This window comes from Carassius auratus, chromosome 13 (assembly GCF_003368295.1).
Source record: "Carassius auratus strain Wakin chromosome 13, ASM336829v1, whole genome shotgun sequence".
In the NCBI taxonomy this organism is placed as follows: Eukaryota; Metazoa; Chordata; class Actinopteri; order Cypriniformes; family Cyprinidae; genus Carassius; species Carassius auratus.
In genome coordinates, this window is record NC_039255.1 from 6191118 (window position 1) to 6207734 (window position 16617).

Genomic DNA, 16617 nt, shown 5'->3' on the forward strand with positions numbered 1-16617 from the left:
CACTCTCCTCAACTTTTAGTTTCCCAGAAAAATGATAAAACCCCTCACCCAACAGCTCAAAAACATACTAAAACAATTGAAAAGACAAACAATGCTTAGTGAGTCTTTCAAAGTATTCTAATGACCCTGCAAATTTAAAACCAATTGAGGAGCAGCCTCCATCAGGGTACACAGCTTTTATAGCCTACTGTTGCAGGAGCCCTTGCCAAAGCGTAGTCACAAGTCCGCGAAGGCGTCTCCTCTTCCTGACACTAAAAGTGCATTTCAAAGGGCATGTTTTACATTCTTTTTGTGTCTTTTCTCTCCTTTCTCTTTTTGTGGCAGGACCGTTTGTGGCAAACGTCTAAGATTGAGCTTTTTGGGGAAAATATGCAGGAAGCCACATGATGGTACGTGATCAACCGCATGACAGCAATTCAGCCCACAATGGATTTTTTCCCCACGGTGTGATTGCCTAACACTGTTTTTAAAGGGGAACTTGAGAACACTTATACAGTAGGCTGTGTCAAAAATCATTAAGTTACAGTAAATGAGTGTAAATGCCAAGCTAGCTGTGACTTTACTTTATTGCTACTAAATATGTAATTGTCTGGTTTTTAGAAAACATTGTTAAGAGTATTGCACAACCAGTATCATGTATGCTAAACAGGGATTTAGTGGGTCTGAATATATACAAAAAATATATAATTATCATGTAAATCTGGTGAGTTTGTGATGTTGAGATTGTTTTAATTTTCTGTATTTTGATGTTTCAAAGGTCCCACAAATATGCAGGGCTGTAAACACCATCTGCCTGTAGTATTTAGACTGGTTGACCTTTACAGGGTTTTCAATTGATTGATTACTAAAATATCAGCTTTTTTGTTTTGATTTGATTTGATGTGATGTGTTACAAACCTATGAATTTCTTACCATGGAACACAAAAGATGTTTCAAGAATGTTGCAGAGACTGACACCCTTAGTCACATGCAATGGAAACTGCGACTCATTTTGTGTTCAGTAGAAGAAAGAAAGTCAAGGCAGCTTTGGAATATGTGGGAGTGAGTAAATAATGACAAGACTTCAGTGTTTGAGCAGAATATCCCTTTAATGCTGTTGTCTAACAAACAGTTTCTTGCACCTGTTTTGCCATCCATATCAAGCTGTGTTTAGTTGCTAAATGCTTATCCAACTGAGATCCGGCATGAACAAACCAAGATTTTACGTGTCAGTGGACTTACTCTTTTCTACCTCCTTTATTTATCCAGCCTCCTTGGAAGAGGTCAGAGGTCAGCCAGTCCTCAAAGAGAAGTTCTGTTCCCCCACCATGAGACATGACGGCAGTGTTTTCATTAGCAGTTAATGATGACAGACGGTCATGCATGAGAGATACCAGCCTGCAGAGTCACGCAAGGCTTCTGATTTGGAGGAAACATCATGAACGTTTTTATTTTTATTTTTGGCACGAAGAGCACAGACCTTCTGAAAACATAAGTCACCATGATATAGGGGAAGCAACCAACTGTATCCTCCACATATTCTTGGCATAGAAGTTTATTTCTGGCTACTTTTCTTAAATCTAATATTTGTAATATTTGTTTTGAGAATTAATTGACAAATTACAGATCAGACAGCCCACTGCAATTTTGTTCCCAGTATGCTCTGTGGAATTAATTACATTTTTAATTATTGAATTTTTTATTATTATTTTCCATTTTATTTTATTTTATTTATATGATCATTTTATTAATATGTAGCATTTAGAGGTAAATAATATAATAATAATATTATATTTTATTATATTTATATGTTATTATATTCATATTATATTTAATAATATTGTAGTTAACTTAAATTAAAGCAATAAAAAAATCTACTTGAAATAAAATAAATGTTAAATGAAATAAACAAAAAACATTTCAGCTAGTTCCCAATCAACATTTATCTTTTTTGTTTAGTTCAAATTGAAGAAATAAAATAACAAATTAATTACACTTAATTTTTAATAATAATAGTAATAATAATAATAATAATAATAATAATAATAATAATAATAATAATAACAACAACAACTATGTAGATATTAAAAAATAATACATTTCAAAAAAGTAAAACTTCAACTAAAATTAAAATGAAAATTTAGATTGCAAATATAAATATATAACATGCACAAATACACAAACTGTTCTTTGGAAAATAATTCAACAGATCTTATGGATCTGCATAATAATCTCAAGCATCAGATTTATGTCCATCGCGTGCAGAGAGGGCAGAGATATGACTTATCAACATAGTAATTATTTCTGCACTGGCATGAATTCTGTTTTTCTTGCGTTTCTTCTCTCGTTATTTCTGTCTAGCTTTTGTTTAAAGGAACTTGCGTGACATTGAGCAGAGAGAGGAGGAGGAAGAAAAATCCCCTTTTGGCAAGATGCTGCTACATGCTGAATTTTCCCTGCTGCTAGTAATATCTGAAGTTCTTCCTGCCCTCATAGTATTGTTTCAGGGAAGAATTTGTATAATTTCCTCTGGACTTCTGGTTGTCATCATTAATATATCATTCTTTTATGGTGGTACGTTTTAGAAGTTTCATCACTTTTTATGCATACTAAGAACACTGAGCTTTGTGTGCAACACAGTTCCTATCATCGCTGTTGTTGCTGATGCTGTTGTGTTTGTATGTCCAGGTTTATGGTACTGTCATGCGCTGGGATTATGAGTGTGGTACCACACCAACAGCCTGTAAGAACAATGCTAGGTGAGTGCTGATATTGCACGTACACATGCACGCTATGACCAGTTGGCACGAGTCCACTCCATCCCAAACTTCCAGAGTTCCCAGTGAAAACAAGCCACTTCCTCTCCACCCATACCCCCCCCTTCACCGGAATGATAAATTCAGAATCTTGCAGCAATGGGAAATCTGGCTTCAAGATAAAGATTGTAGGTTTTATGGGAGGACCAGGTCATTGATATCAGAAAAGACAAAAGCATGTACAGGTACTGTAGCAACAAACTGCAAGGCTAGTATTTCCAGATTCTGTCAAGTTTAAGATTAGATGATGCTGCTGGTGACAGTTTCCCAAAATGCCTCACAAATCAAACCTCAAAAAACACAAAAAAATTAATGACAAAATGCACAACAAAAACCTACACTAAACTAACCCTAACCCAACAACTAAAAAAAAGATAAGTAAAATAACATTAAATATATATCTTTTTTTTATATAAAAACAAAAACTAAAAGTATATAACTAAAATAACACTGATCACGACAGCAGGCATTGCATGGCATCTACACACGCAGAATTCTGAACTGAAAATTGGAACTTCTGTCATTTATGAAATTCTGTAGATGACATGTGCCGTGTGTTCAATTATTAAATATTCTAGCTAATAAGATTATATTTTGGCTGCTCAAATTGTAGTCTGCTAAGCTCCATTTAAAAACATGATGAAACTGAAGTCACGACCAGTGTTGGGCAGTAACGCGTTATTAGTAACTAGTTACTGTAACGCAGTTCCTTTTGACAGTAACTAATACTGTAATGCATTACTTTTTAAATAAATTAACTCCGTTACCGTTACCATATGGTGCATTGTCCGTTACTTTTAAAAAAATGAATTTATTTTGACTGAAGTGCAGCCTAACCTGTTTGCAGCAGCGACGCATTTTAGGATTGGTGGATGGCAACACGAAGACGCACTGTGGGCGTGTTTCCGTTTATTCAAGTATGTGCGGAAGTCATGGCGAGTCAAGGCGAGAGCAACACGAGTTTCTCAAAGTGGAAATATGCTAATTATTTCACTTTAGTTGAGCATAAAGACAAAAACATTTTAGTTAAATGTAAGCTGTGTCTTTCTGGTTCGAATGTCCTATCCTACATTTGTGCAACGTATGGTGCAAAATGAAAATGAAAATTAAATTACATAATTTTAATTTGACATTTCACACACTAGTTTTAATATGTAAAATGAATACTAATTTTAATGCTTTATAAGTTGCAAAATTAAAATGAAAATGTATTACAGAAATTATTAGATATGTATAGCACAGCAAAAACTGTGGCAAAATTATCATTCAAATGCTATTTTTCTTAATTGCATTAACACTCACAGTCAAGACACTTACGATTGCATTTCCATTCAATGTCCCGCAATGAATGTAGCAAAATTCAATGTGCACATTGAAAATGCATTCCCAGCTGATCACGTGTCCGCTTCTTCCCGCCATGCCAATCACTGCGTGGACAAGGCGGGGCTTGCAGAAGGTCAAGAGACTCAATACTCAAGAAGAGGATTCAAGTGAGAGAACATGGACAAGACAGTTGTTCAGTTTTGTTTTTAAGAACTCAACACAACATCTTTCTTTCTAAATTCCTTTCTGTTTTACTTTGTGTTTGTATAGACCACAACGCATAAAAGCGCATTAATGGGAACATTACTAAAAAGTTACTTTTAACAGTAATGCATTACTTTTTGGTGTAAGTAATCAACAAAGTAATTAAGTTACTTTTTGAATTAAGTAACTAGTAACTGTAACTAGTAACTATTTCTTAGTAACTAGCACAACACTGGTGTTGTCATAACGTTCACCCTGGAGATTGAAAATGTTTCTTTTTTGAGACCCCAGGAGCCCAAATTCAGACCCAGATGTTTCTTTTTTGAGGCCCCAGGAGCCCAAATTCAGACCCAGAACAATAAAACCCACAAAAGAGGTGGGAGTTCAAAGGATGAATCTTTATATTACCAAACTGCAGGGAGAGGAAGAGTAGATAGTAGAAAGAAAACCAGTGTTGAGCTGCTGCAAGAGCTTTTGAAGCACAGCAGCTGTGGTCGAAGAGTTCTCGTGTGTTCTGATTGGTGGATGATGATGATGAGTGGATAAAGACTAGAGCAATCAAATAGTGAGAGAGTGATCTGCTCACCTGGTTATGTTCGTGGATGTTTCGAAGAGGAAAGCAATTCAGAATGGAAATATTGACATTTTATTTGTTAACAACATACTTTTCGTACCTTAATTTCAGTAAATGTTATAAAATTAGAGAACTAAGCCAATAAGAGCGCTAACGGTGTCATTTGATTTGGATGGGAACTTCGGATTTTGAATCATTTGAGTCAGTTTGGGAGTTCAAAGCGCGAATCATTTGAGTCCGTTCGGGAGTTCGGAGCGGGTTCGCGAATCATTTGAGTCAGTTTTGGGGATCGCGAATCATTTGAATCAGTTCAGGAGTTCGGACCCTGAATCATTTTAATCAGTTCGGGAGCTCGGAGCGGGATCGCGAATCATTTGAGTCTGTTTTGGTATCGCGAATAATTTGAGTCAGTTTGGGAGTTCGGAGTGGGATCGCAAATCATTTGAGTCAGTTCGGGAGTTCTGTGCGGGATCGTGAATCATTTGAGTCAGTTTGGGAGTTCGGAGTGGGATCGCGAATCATTTGAGTCAGTTCGGGAGTTCGGAGCGGGATCGCGAATCATTTGAATAAGTTCGGGAGTTCTTAGCGGGTTCGCGAATCATTTGAGTCAGTTCGGGAGTTCGTAGCGGGTTCGCGAATCATTTGAGTGAGTTCGGGAGTTCAAAGCGGGTTCTCGAATAATTTGAATCAGTTTGGGAGTTCGGAGCTGGAATCATTTGAGTCATCTAGGGAGTTCGGGGCTGGTTCACGAATCATTTGAGTCAGTTTGGGAGTTCTGTGTGGGATCGCGAATCATTTGAGTCAGTTTGGGAGTTCGGAGTGGGATCGCGAATCATTTGAGTCAGTTCGGGAGTTCGGAGCGGGATCGCGAATCATTTGAATAAGTTCGGGAGTTCTTAGCGGGTTCGCGAATCATTTGAGTCAGTTCGGGAGTTCGTAGCGGGTTCGCGAATCATTTGAGTGAGTTCGGGAGTTCAAAGCGGGTTCTCGAATAATTTGAATCAGTTTGGGAGTTCGGAGCTGGAATCATTTGAGTCATCTAGGGAGTTCGGGGCTGGTTCACGAATCATTTGAGTCAGTTTGGGGTTCGCGAATCATTTTAGTCTGTTTGTAAATTTGGAGCAGGTTCGCGAATCATTTGAGTCAGTTTGGGATTCGCAAATCAAAGAACCTTTGTGCCAAAAGGGTTCTTTCTTGTCATTATGAAACCTTTTTAGCATAAAAGGTTCTTTGGAGTTGAGTAAAGAACCCTATGGTTTTATATTGAACCCCAATGAACCCTTTTATTTAAGAGTGTTGTCCAGTGTTGGGCAGTAACGCGTTATTAGTAACGCGTTATTGTAACGCAGTTACTTTTGACAGTAACTAATAGTGTAACGCATTACTTTTTAAATAAATTAACTCTTTTACCATTACCATATGAAGCATTGTCCGTAATCAGGAAGACGCCCTGTGGGCGTGTTTCCATTTATTCAAGTATGTGCAGCAGTCAAGGCAAGAGCAACACGAGTTTCTCAAAGTGGAAATATGCTCATTATTTCACTTTAGTTGAGCATAAAGATAAAAACCTTTTAATCAAATGTAAGCTGTGTATTTCTGGTTCGAATGTCCTATCCTAGCCCACAAATTCCAATCCGGTCGCTCAGTTTTTGTAAACCGTATACCCCGGTTTTTGAATGTGTACCCTGCGAATTCATAATCTACGTGCACACTTTCGCAATCTGTTCCCATGGATTTGTAAACTGTAGCCTACTCACGGATTCATGCAGCAAGCTCCTACGTGTTAACATACAGTTTTAATGAATATTATCATGTGGAATGGGTCTACAGCAAAGTGTCTTAAGTGATTCTCTGTGTGTTTTTCTCATACAGGTGAAACTGTTGAAAACATGCAGCCTGTCTCTACTGTGGAGTCGCCGGCTTTCAGTCAGCTCCTTAGCATGAGAACATAGATTTCATTTTTAAACAGCATTTATATATGTATGTATATGTATGAATGTATTTTTTTATCGAAATTGATTCTGAATAATTCAGATTGCTTTCATTTATTTATTTCAAAATGTTCTGTGTTATGTTGTCCCTTGTTGATAGTTTTCATACTTAAGCTGTGAAAGGAAAATTTTTAAGGGCTCAACACAACAGCTCTTATGATGCAGAAGCCACTTTAGTTTTTTATTCTGAATATATTATTCAGGTGTTTTGTTATTTATTTCAGAAATCCTTGTGATATACAATATTCAGTTTGTGCTGGTCTGACTTAATCAAAATGTGTTTAAAAATTACTTTCTGTTCTACTTTGTGTTTGTGTAGACCATAACGCATAAAAGCGCATTCATGGGAATATTAAAGAAAGTTCTTTAAAAAAAAGTTACAGTAATGCATTACTTTTTGGTGTAAGTAATCAATAAAGTAATTTAGTTACTTTTTGAATTAAGTAACTAGTAACTGTAACTAATTACTATTTCAGAGTTTTTTTAATGAAATGCACAGATTAATTTATAAAATAGAAACCAAATTTTACACATTTGGCTGTCATTTAAATCTATTCTGCAAGTTTCCCTTCAAAATCATATGAAAAATGTGAAGAAAGTGCAGTGATGTGTCTGAGTTCTTTATTTGTGAATGTGAGATTGACACACAGGCACTAATGAGTATTCGGCTTCACTGGCTGTAAAATCTTCCTTATGTCCCACTGAGCTGTTAAGGAAACATGAATCTCCTCTAACAGCAGGAGCCAGACTGCTCAAGCAAGACCATCTCACACTGTTGCCATAACACGGTAGGAATGTCACCAGACACCAGCACTTAGACTGGAATCGGTGAATATGAACCTTACAGTAGATATCAAAGTTGATTCACAGATATGCACTGGAGGACAATGACCTTCATCTAACCCGCTGAAAATGTTCTGCAGGATGTGGAAGAGTGATGAAATCACTTTTGGAGATTTAGGTAAGACACTGATGATTTGTGTTTATGTGTATATGGTAAATATGATGAAAGAAGCCTGTGAAAATAAATCTGCAGTTTTTTTTTTTGTTTTTTTTGTTTTTTTTGCACTGAAGTAAATTGGTAGGGAAGGGAAATCTCCTTGTGTTTTTGATTTATTTATTTTTTTTATACACAAAAATGTCTACAATTAATGGCACACTTTTGTTCAGTATCTTTTGCAACCTAATTTTGCCAAGACAACAGCTCTGAGTCTTCACCCTTAATGTCTGATGAGTTTGGAGAACACCTGACAAGAGATCACAGTATCTGTCCAGAACCTCCATGCTGACACACACTGCTCTCCAGTTTTCTATAGGGTTCAGATCAGAGGACTGGGATGACCATGGCAGAACCTTCATTTTGGTCAATTTTTCTTTTGAGTTTGATGGTCTTTTGTATCATTGTCCTGTTGGAAGATACAAGCAAGGCCCAATGTAAGATTTCTAGCAGAGTCAGTCAAGTTTAGATTTTTGTATCTGTTGAATATGATGCCATCTATCTGAACAAGATGTCCTGGACATTCAGCAGAAAAGTATGCCAACAACTTAAAGACACAGCAGTATATTTCATAGTTCACATTGAGAACTTTTTTTTTTTTTAATCTCTGTGAGTATCAAACCCACCTTGACTGCAAAAAGAGCTAACTTTTTTTAGGTACATCTGACTATAAAACCCAGTCCTGTTTGAAGGTCCAGTAGTGTGTGGCAACTGAATATTCTTTTTTTTTTTTTTTTTGTTCTTCAAAGCCTCCCAAACAACTTGTGGTGATGTAGGTGGTGTTTGATTTAGAAGATTTCAATGCTTTAATTAATATTATTATAAATTATATTTTAATTTAGTTAAATTATATATTTTTTTTAGTTTGTATTTTATGAAGGTCAACAATATGTTGCTGCATATCAGAACTATATTATTTGGTTTTACTCCTTGTGACAGATGATTAAGGGAATTTGGCTTTGTGTACATCATATTTATACTCATGTGAAGCAGAAAGTCATGGCTAGATAATTTCATGTTTCTATTCACCCTGGTGTGCTAACAAATGGAAATATGAATGGAAATATAGATCTTCAGAGATTTTATTTCTAGGGGTAGAAATAATTGTGGCCGAAATGTATTAGAGAAAGAAAATTACATTTTAAAATACTTCACAGGAATAAATATAATTTTAAATTCTATTAAAATAGAAAAGTTATTCGAAAGTTTATCAATATTTCCCGATATTACTGTCTCTAATGTATTTTTATAAAATAAAGTAAAATAAAATAAATAAATAAAACAGGGTTTTTTTTCCCGTGATTTTTTACAAATATTGTTATTTTTATATCACTTGTCAACCGCAGTTAGTGTTGAAGCAGTCATGTCAGGGAGATGCTGTGTGTTTTTAGGTGAAAGCAAAAGCACTTTATTTGGCTTTCCGAAAGTAGATGCATTTAGGAATCTTTAAGATTACTTACCACAGAATAGCAACGCATTTTATGGACAACCATTTGGTGAACCTAGGATATGAGGTCATTCTGACTTATGTACAACAATCTGGGGGCGAAATGCTATTTCATGCATACTGAGTTTTTTACACTTTTTACATTTCAAACATGGACAAAGTTTCAACAATTAAGTTGTACATTTGAAGGAGTATTTTTGTTCCAAAATTACCTCTTCCGGTTTGTCACAAGTTTCGGAAAGTTTTTTTCGAGTATGGCCCTGTGTGACGTTAGATGGAGCGGAATTAGATGGAGCGGAATTTCCTTATATGGGTCCTAGGGCACTTCTCCCGGAAAAGCGCGCGCTCCCGTATAGCAGAGCACTGAGAGCAGAGACAATCACTGATCGGAGCGAGAGACCGAAATGTCACAAAAGAAGTGTGTTTTTGGTTGCCAGGGCAAGACAACCCTGCACAGATTAAAAAAAAAAAAAAAAAAAAAAACAGCATTAAGGGACCAGTGGATGAAGTTTATTTTTACAGAGCATCAACGGAGTTGTGCAAGTGTTTGTGTTTGTTCCCCTTCATTTCGAAGATGTTTGTTTTACAAACAAGGCCCAGTTTGACGCCGGATTTGCATATCATTTATTTCTTAAGGATAATGCAGTCCCAACGAAAAAGAGTCACGATCGTGTGTTGGAACCACAGGCGGTGAGTAAAACTGCTTCAAATATCTCTGTGTTGTTAACTTAGCTATCGGCGCGTGAGCACATCAAGTAAACAACATGCGATGTTGTCATTAAACTGCACTTTCCACATGTACAAAAAAAAAAAAAAAAAAGACGACATAAAGTGGAACCTTTGTCATTTTCCAAAACCGCTAAGCAAATATATACAGTTTTAATACATACCAAATAGAGACGTCATTGCTGCTGCTCTTGTTAAATTTCAGCCTCTGGATCTGATTCTGGATCATAAATAAACGTCTGAATCTGACTGTTAGCCATGGTTTGTTTTGGATGATGGTTTTTTTCCTCATGGTAATGTCACAGCTTCCAAACGCTCTCAACGCAAAAGCCTACTCGCGCTCGTGATTCTTTAGCTCCGCCCACACGTCACGCCTTCAGCCGCTCATGTTTTTCCAGGAAAAAAACGGTACAGACTATCTTTCTCTTATAAATATAATAAAAATAAAGACTTTTTGGAGTTATGAAGGATGCAGTACTACTCTATAGGTACTCAAGATTAACAGGATATTGAAACACAAAAAACACAAACCCGAATTCACCTCACCTCAGACCCTCTGCACACAAACACGTGGATGTGATTTGGGAGTTTAAGTCTTTTTAACAAGGCTTTATTCTGTCATATTTTTTGATTAAGTAACAGAACTGTCAAGTTTTAAAGGCATTGTATAATGAGCAGTCAAATTCAAATAGATTGACATTCATTTAAGTTCAATTAAGTTCATTTTGCAAAATTCTTAACAAAAATTATTTTATTTTATTTTATTGTTCTGAAAGGAGCATGTTCCAGGTCGGTCACCTCCGTAACGGTTGCTAGGGGGTGTATTTGGTTGCTTTGTTGCTTCAGTGAGCAAGAAAGGAGAGGTGTTACCACAGGTAATCTGAAAAGGAGAATGGCTGGCCTGTCAGTCTGGATTATATTTGTCTCGGTGCACTTTGATGTGCCATGACCGTCTGAAGCATTGCACACACTGTTTCCTGCCACTGCTGGCCTGTGTGTGACTGTGTTTATACAAACTTTTTTTAAAATAGAAAAGATTAGATAGCTTGGAAAAGACAGTCATAATGTTTTTGCATGCTAATTATCATGCTGAAAGCTGCTCCAAACATGTATGATTTCCTTTACTTTTCTTTAGAAAAAAAAAAAAAAAAAAACGAAATGGAAATGGAAATTTGAGAGAATTTTCACCCTGATGTTATATATAAAAATTAAGTTGTAATACATTTTTTGAATTAATTTAATTTAATAACATTTTAATTGAGTATATACTGTATTGTGCAGCACAGTCTGAACAGCAGAAGAGAAACTTTCTCTAGTCTCCATTGATAATGCTTTTTTTATGTGTGGGAGATTGGCCTTATATGTGGGTGTGTGTGTCAGTCAGGAAGCTCTGTGGATACTTTTACAAGGCTGTACATTTGGTTCTTTGTAGTTTACACTAGCTTATGCAAAGCAGGTTACAGAATCGGTGTCAGTGTGAATGGAACACACCAAACTGGATTGGCCAGATGAGGGGGAAGAGGCAGTTTGCTGCTCACACGCACACATACACCAACAAACACCCACAATACCATTCTCTAGCATTACTGTCTCTTGTTTTATTGTGAGCTGGTCACTGTGACCGTGCAAACAATACAAAATAGTGTGCATGAAAACTGCACTGCTCAGTTTAATTCAAGCATGTGAAACTCCAAGCTGTGAGTCAGATAGACAAAAACTCTACTGTATTGTTATTGCTCTTTGTCACTGCACATGGAAGTGGAATATGAGTTTCTGTCATGTTCGTATTGTCTCTGTACTGCCATTGCTCTACCCTAGCAACTCCCTAACAACCATATTCTCACAAAAAGTACAGAGATGGAAAGGAAACAAAACTTCCTAAATAAATCTCCTTTGAACATTGTGTATTTAACCAACATGCCAGACTGTGCACTTATCGATTTCTTCTGTTACAGACTGAACAAACCACTTCAAGACAAACTTGTGTGCGTTGGTCCTCCAGGGTCAATCATGGAATTCTTGGACTATGTTCTTCTGCTTGTTGGTTCCCCTTTCAAGCTTCCAAGGAGCTTTACCTTCTATAGATTCCAGCATGCCCTCCACTGAGGGTCGTGAGCAACATCTCAGCCATCATGGGTGCCGCGTCACAGTTTCCAGCTGTCATAGACGCTCCACCAGAGTCTTCAGCCATCATGATCTGCCCTGGTAGTCTGGAGCTCAGCCTGTGCCACCGTCATGGTCTCCTGCTCAACCCACACTGCCGTTGTGTTCTCCAGCTCAGCTGTGGTGGTCTTCTGCTGCCAGCTCCTCCCTGGTTTCCTGCTCCTTTGGCTCTGCCCTGGATTTTTGGTCAACTTAGCGTTCAGATACTTTTCCACCACACGGGCCTGGCCTTCCTTCACTCCCCCTAAAAGCTTCTGCTAAATGCATAAATTGAATTTATATTATATATATATATATATATTGTCACGGGAGGAGCACAAGACAGACACAGTGGGCGTGGCGTCAGGCCTCGGAGAGGCTTTTATTAACAGAAATCATAAAACAAAGGGAATAAAAGTGGCCAAAAGGGGGAAAGTGTCCAAAATAACAGGGAATCTGGTGTCCTCGTTGTGCTGCGGGATTTGTGTAGGTCGGGCAGTGTTCATCAAGGAAGGGTCCAGGCAAGGGGCGGAGTCCGGCGGCCGCACGCGCTCCCCTCCTTGGTCCGGGGCGCGAGGGGCGGCGGCTTCTCCTAGCGGCCGCGTCTCTCTCGTTGGCCGCGGCGCTGGTAGGGGATGGACGGCCCGGCATCCTGGCCCGTCGGCCGTGTATACGGGTGCGGTTCCCATCCGGATCGCGGGTCCGGCAGCTCACGTCTTGGTGGCGCGGGAGTCCCTCAACGCACCCTTCCTGGACCCACGAGGACACCAGTGTGCATGCACGGGGAAGAGACCGGTCTCCTGAGGAGAGGCGCGTTGGGCTTTTAAACAGCGGCGGTAATGAGGCTCCACTTCCTTCAGGTGTGCCCCATCACACGCCGCCAGCCCTGACTCGTCCAGCGCCCCTCCTCTCACACACCCACTCCAGTCGGGAGCCTGGTGAAGGGCGGCGATTTAGGACGGGGTGCCGGTGACAATCAGGGAGGAGGCAGCTGACTCGTCACAATATATACAAATACATACATATACAATATATACACACACACATATGTAGAAACTGTGCTTAAATAAATAAATATTTAAATCAATAAATATTCCACTGTTACTTTTTTTATACAAATGTGCAAAATGTGCTTTCTGATGTTTTAACACAACTGAAAAATAGTTTTAGAGTTTTGTTTTTCTGATCCCCTTTTACTTTGGCCATTTATATTTCACTATTAATTATTAATTAAAAAAAATAGAAAATAGATACATTTTTACTATTGGTTTCTGACTTTTTTTTTTTTTTCAAACTTCATTGCATCTAGCGAATTGTTATTTTCTTCTGGTGCTAAACCACACTCTAGTATAATGTATTGTTGATATGAGGAAGTATTCTTTGCTTTAATGACCTCTGCCCCTTATTCATCAATACAACTACAATATCATATTTCACAGTGTTTACAGTTGCACAGGGACAGGCGAAAGGCTCTTCACTTTGACATAAACTTTGTATTCTCATATTTCTCTGTTACTAATGATTAATGTTACCTTGACATGATAATGTTCTTCATTGCTGTTAGAATGACATTTTCTTATGTGCTAATCAGTATAACTGTTTTTATTGGCATAAACCCATAAAATCTGTTCACAGGCGTTATCTTTCTAGAAATGCAGCAGAGACCACAGGTGCAGATGGTATGTTTTCTTCGTTTTTTTTTTTTTTCCAACAGCTCTCTTATGCAACATTGCTCAACATGGAGGACACAGGAATCATATGTTTTATATTTAAAGTCGAAGTGTGTAATTTATGATCTCATAGTGCAGCCAAAGAGATTTGCATAATTAATGACATACAGGTTGTTCACACTTTTGACACTTTTCACACTATTTTTTTAAACCTATTTAAAGTAGCTTGTTTGTTTTTTTAATACATTTATTTGTGGCAATTTATTTATCGATTGATTAATTTATGCATTTTTTTATTTATGCATATTAATAGTGGATTATGCAGTCTATTTGTTTATTTATTTTTAATGTATCTATTTTTAGACACTCAGCTGGGATATGCTGACATGCTAACGAAGGCCTTGTAATCACTTTCACATGCATAAACAAGCTGGTTTGTTGCCTATGCCAAGTTTGTAGTCATGTTTTGTAAACATGTTTCCCATTATCCTCTGACTGTATAACACTGCTCTGCCTCTAGGATTAATGTTTTGATTTCTTGCCAGCCTGTTGCCGTAGAGGCGGTGGTAAATCTCTCCTTTAATGTACAGCAGGGTGAAAATTCAACACTTTTAGTTGAGCCTGGTGACACGTTGTTTTGGCCGTGTTTGTGTGTTGCTATTTGACGTCAACATTGATGGTTTTCAGCATCAACAGCTGTCAGTTAAGATGCTTTTATATATACTGTATATAACTTTGTATATATTGTGGCAGCGGAAATGTATTACATGCTGGTCAAATGATCTGGAATTTGGGCCATTTATGCAATTTGCATAATTATTTTGCTGAATTGACTACTAAAACAACACAGACCGCACAGGCAAATAAATAACGCAGTCATTGGGCAAAATTTATTCGTAGTGAATTTCCCCTCTAATCTAATAATATGATGTTCAACTGTAATTCATTTTCCTTGCAACCAAGGACTAAAATAGATGGCATTTGAAGAGCAAGCTCTTAAATATAGATCCAAAGATCAACAGATCATCAGATAATGAACTTTCTAAACACAAACTTTGGCGTAATGTTCCTTCTTTTTGCATGCTGCATGTATTGAAATCTCACCTATTATGGGAAAATTGACATCATTTCATTAACTGGTGTCCATCCTCTCCAGTATCAGTGACAGCTCCTATTATTCCCTGTATTATTACTCTAGTCTTTGAGAGAGATTGCAGCAGATATTTAGTTTGTTTTGGATAGATATTCTCTAGTTCATCTTGGGTTGAAGATTGTATGGACTTGTTTGTGACAGAGTTTGTTATGAATTTGCGTTGGATGTAAGAAAATGCAACCTGTCCTGATGGTTACTAGATCACTGTGGTGACATTTTGTCTATGTCCATTATCAATCAATGAACAACTTTCTAGTATTTGGTTATGTCACCCAAAGGCAAAGAAATGAAATACAATACAAGTTCATGAATAAAAGAGGTAAATATATGCTAAGGATCCAGTGTCATTTTGATATTGATTTGTATGCAAAATACAGGATTCTGATGTTCACCTTCTGTTTGGGGTGTTCCATTGTACATATAAAATAAATGTATTGTAAATATTTAGGCTTGCTACCAGGATAATAATTATTTAATATTGGTAAACCATATAGAGGCCATGCATTACTTTTTATGATAAACTTAACTTTAGTCATCATGATTTCATAACTTTTTTTGCATGATTAAACTGATTCCGATGCAATAGATTAAAAAACAAACGGGGGATTAAAAAACCTTCGGAAATTACAGGAATCACAGTATTATCAGTTACAGTTTGACTTGAAGTACATTGATGAAAGACCTTTTATTTATTTTATTATATTATCATTTGGTATGGAAAAATATTTTCCTGGATAATGTTTTATATATATGTCAGGGTCATTGGAGTTAACTAAAACAGAAACTTAAATTAAAAGCATAAAAAATAAATGTTCGTTATTTGAAATAAATAAATGCTAACTATATTGAAATAACTAAAAAAAAGGTGAAAAAAAAGTTCATGACAAATACATTGAAAAATAAGGACTGATTCAAAGTATTAATAAAACTGTAATAGTACCTCACTGATACTATATATACATACATGTGTGTGTGTGGGTGTGTGTGTATGGAAATTTGTTCATTATAATAGACTAAAGGATATACATCTGTAGTTTGCATTAATCTAAAAAGATCAAGCCTTTGCATTGAATTTGCACTTGAGGCAAGGAACTTTCATAAAAATTTCCTTGTATGATGTATCATTCTGACGTCACTATTTGACATAAACACTTTTTAAAAAAGTTTCTCATTTTATATTTAGCACAGTCCTAACCACAAGGTTTTTTTTTCAGAAATACTTTGATGGTGTGATGCAGGAGTAAGAAAGGGCATCATTGTTCAACAGGAGTTCCCCTCACATCAGCTTCATGTTTCATCACTCAATTTTAGGAAGACATCTGTCATTATACCTCATTAATGACCGTCAGAAGCTCATAATGAAGCAGACAGAACATGAGATCTCTAATCACATGGTATTGTTGTATGTACATTCTAAAGTTTATAATTAATGTTAAATGTAACATTAATGTAGAATGTTCATCCATGTAATCTTGAATAAGTACATTTTAAGAAATTAATTAATTTCTTAAGCACAAAATCAGCATATTCCAATGATTTCTGAAGGATCATGTGACACTGGAGACTGGAGTAAAGATGCTGAAAATTCAGTACAG

General features: G+C 36.8%; 2 long non-coding RNA genes across 2 annotated transcripts; both read left to right on the forward strand.

The window, feature by feature from the left end:
• The first annotated feature begins 2170 nt into the window (after positions 1-2170).
• On the forward strand, positions 2171-6818 carry LOC113113153 (uncharacterized). The gene is made up of 3 exons (XR_003293547.1): positions 2171-2553; positions 2668-2738; positions 6769-6818. It is a non-coding gene; the product is annotated as an uncharacterized LOC113113153 (long non-coding RNA).
• A 595-nt stretch (positions 6819-7413) lies between these two features.
• LOC113113154 (uncharacterized) lies at positions 7414-12550 on the forward strand. The gene is made up of 3 exons (XR_003293548.1): positions 7414-7675; positions 7811-7848; positions 12013-12550. It is a non-coding gene; the product is annotated as an uncharacterized LOC113113154 (long non-coding RNA).
• Positions 12551-16617: the final 4067 nt, after the last annotated feature.